This window comes from Ornithorhynchus anatinus, chromosome X5, assembly GCF_004115215.2.
Source record: "Ornithorhynchus anatinus isolate Pmale09 chromosome X5, mOrnAna1.pri.v4, whole genome shotgun sequence".
In the NCBI taxonomy this organism is placed as follows: domain Eukaryota; kingdom Metazoa; phylum Chordata; class Mammalia; order Monotremata; family Ornithorhynchidae; genus Ornithorhynchus; species Ornithorhynchus anatinus.
In genome coordinates this window covers 45,346,440-45,349,869 of record NC_041753.1, presented here as the reverse complement: position 1 = coordinate 45,349,869, position 3,430 = coordinate 45,346,440, and the positions used below count along the sequence as shown (strand labels likewise).

General features: G+C 40.5%; 1 non-coding gene across 1 annotated transcript; it reads left to right on the top strand.

The window, feature by feature from the left end:
- Nucleotides 1–3,049: 3,049 nt before the first annotated feature.
- On the top strand, nt 3,050–3,187 carry LOC114808341. The gene has a single exon (XR_003756187.1). It is a non-coding gene; the product is annotated as a small nucleolar RNA SNORA7 (small nucleolar RNA).
- Nucleotides 3,188–3,430: the final 243 nt, after the last annotated feature.

Genomic DNA, 3,430 nt, shown 5'->3' with positions numbered 1-3,430 from the left:
CATTGATGGGAAAGACAAGGCAAGGACTAAAACTGTAACCTCCTTGCGGGCTGGGATCATGTTTACTACTTTTAGTGTATGTTCCCAAAGCAACTGGTACAGTCCACTGCATAAAGTAGTAAATGCTGTTGTCAATGTGTCTTGTTATATTGCACGCTCCCAAACATTTAGTATAGTACTCTGCCCAGAGTAAGTGTTCAATAAATATGATTCCTTGATTGTTTGATGATGGTGATGATTAGATACCTTGAACAGCCTGGTGGTCCTCCTTTCATGGCCGACTTCTTTTCCCAACACATCCTATGGATCTCTTAGATCATATTTTGGTGCAAAACTCTATTAAATTTAGAAAAACACCAAATTTCGAAAGTGATTTCAGATTATTATTGAGAAGAGTGGAGAGAATAGGATGTTAAAATGCAGAAGGACTCGCTGGGAAAGAAATCTGGACCCAAGCTTAATTGCCAACAGTCTTTGGAACAGTGTTTGGCAGCTGCAGCACAATCACGACAAGGCTAATGGAAATCAAGAGCTGATGTCACTCTAACTTTTGTGAAGACCCAAGTCATTCAAGTAATGTGCACATCTGGGATGCAGGTATAGGACAAGACTTTCTCCCTCACCCCTTTTACTTTCAAATCTTCTCTTTAATGCCTTTTTTGAGTGCAGAAGAGTCAACTGAGAGGAAGTATACATGAGCAAGGGTTGGAGCAGGAGTTGTTGTAGGTCAACAAAATTAACCAGGTGGCACAAAATATTCACTCCCCCAACAGGTGTGCGAGCTACTGGGGAAGGAAGGGATGCTTTCAAATGACTAGTGGGCCAGTTCACTGGGGGCAGGGAATGTGTCTATTATATTGTATGCTCCTAAGTGCTTAGTACAGTGCTCTGCAAACAGTAAGTGCTCAATAAATACAATACTCTTCCATGATCTTTCTTTCATTTTTAATGGCTGATTTCCTTTTCCAGAATGCCTCATGGGTCATTTAGATCACATTTTGGATTAGAACTCAATCTTGCTAAATTTGGTAAAACACCAAATTTAAAAGGTGATCTGCGTTTATTATTCAAAGGCATGTAGCTCCTGCCAAACGTTGGCTTAGGCCACTGAAGGGGCAAGGGAGGCCATTCCTGAAAGGAGACCTCATCACCTCAGTGGGATGTTGTGAGTATATAATCAATGTTATTTATCAAGCATTTAATATGTGTAAAGCACTGTGCTAGGCATTTGGTAGAGTGCAATATAAAAGAGTTCCCTGCCCAAAAAGACTTTACAGTCTACTAAATATTTTCTAAAAATTTGAAATAAGATCATTGATGTGAAAGTACCTTGGAAAATAAAGATACACTTAGAGTTCCTGGGCTCCAAGTAGGTATAAGGAAGGAAGATACATGGTCTCATGGTGGCTAAAGCACCTGATGGGGACTCATGATACTTGGTTTTGAAACAAATTCTACCTCAGTTCATCATGTGATTTTTAAGCATAATAATGTGATTATATGAATTGTGTGATTTTAATTGCTATATGCTTGGTTTTTTCAGTTGTTCAAAGTGGATAGTAATAACAGTAGTACTGTACTTTCATTATCGCCACTAGTTGTCCCCAAGAATGACACCAAAAGCTCCTATTGGTCTTTGGAAAGTGACTTTCAGGTGTTGGAGATTTTGCAGAAGCATCCATGGATGTTTTCAGTACAGATCCCCTAGATTGTAAACTCCTTTGAAGGTTGGGATCATGTCTACTAAATCTATTCTAGTCTCCCAGACACTTAGTACAGTAAAAGCTCAATAAATACAATTGATTGGTACCTATAGAAAGGGTAAATACTATAAATCCTACCTATAGAAATCATTCCTTAAATCTACCAAAGTACCCCTATTTTTCAGATGATTCTCTGATACCACCAATGCCATTTTCATGAGGTGATGGGATGAGGCTAGGAAGGGACAGTGGGTTCTTTACTGTATTAGTTAATCCTACTCCATAGCTTCTAGTTGTACTTGGTTAGAAGGGAAACTGGTCAGGAAAAGTCACTGAGGAGAAAGGTTGATTGATTGGAGGTTGGACTTCAGTGTCCTGCCTTGTCTAGTTTGCCTAAGTTCCTCTAGATTGTAAACTTGTGTTGGCAGGGAACATATCTCCCAACTCTCTTGTATTTTACTCTCCCAAGTACTTAGTAAACTGCTCTGCCCGCAGTAAATGCTCAATAAATACAATTGATTGACTGACTGATTGATCTTCATTCAACAGGGGGAGTCACAGAAGACTCGGGAGCATTTGCTTGCTTTCACTGTCTCTTCCCATGAGTCCTTAGTATAATGGCCTCTTCATATAGCAGTACTACTTACTCACACTAGAAATCCATCAAAGGTCAAAGAAATGCTAACTGAACTTCATATGCAGAACAAATGAATTCTACCTAAGTTTATCATAAAATCTTGTAACTGGGCCAGCAAAAATAACATATGATCATTACTGATCATGCAACACTTCAACTTCTTCTTTGGAAATGCTGACATAAAGGTCCGGGAGACATCTGAAATTTCCTCACCCAAAAGGCATGGGCCTTAGCAATATCATGGGACTTTGGACATTTACAAATCAGGAGGCTTTCTCCTCCTTATCAACTTAAAAGATCATTTCTAAGCAGTGTAGATGAAACAGTTCCCAGACATTGGGATCCATTTGGATCTGAATGTTCAGTGACCGAGAAGATCAAACAGCTGCAACCTTCTCTAGACTGTAAGCTCACTGTGGGCAGGGAACATGTCTACCAACTCTGTTCCACTGTATTCTCCCAAGTGCTTGGTATAATGCTGTGCACAAAACAAGCACTCAATAAATATGATCGATTGATCTACTCCCTTTCAGAGTAACAAGGTGCCAAATACTATATTAACAATATTTTAGAACCATGGTGAAAAAGCCATTTTTAATATTGCTGTCAGTAAATGGGAGCTTTCCATCAGTGCAGAGACTTCTGTAGTTCTGTCATGCTAAGTGATCAATCGGCCAATATTATTTATTGAGCTCCTACTGTCTGTTCTTCCCTCTTAGGGTCGCACCTGAAGAGTTTCCAGTACTCTACCAGTCTCGGCTTCGGGAGGGAGAGTCAAGCAGAGGCCTACCCATTCCATTCCTAGCTTGGGCAGTGGCTAGCGAGTGGAAGGCAATCCACTACAAGTCAAAACTCACCCATGCTGGGCAGCAGTGGCATGGGAGAGAGTCGAGGGCGGAGACTCGAGTTTACTCCGTGGAAGGGGGCAATGGTAAAGCACTTCTGTATTTTTACCAAGAAAACTCTGTGGATACACTACCAGAACAATTGCAGATGGAGAGCAGGGTGTTTTGGGAGAAATGTGTCCGTGGTGTCATTATGGGTCGGAAATGACTCAACAGCATAAGACAAAACAAGACTGTTTTAAATG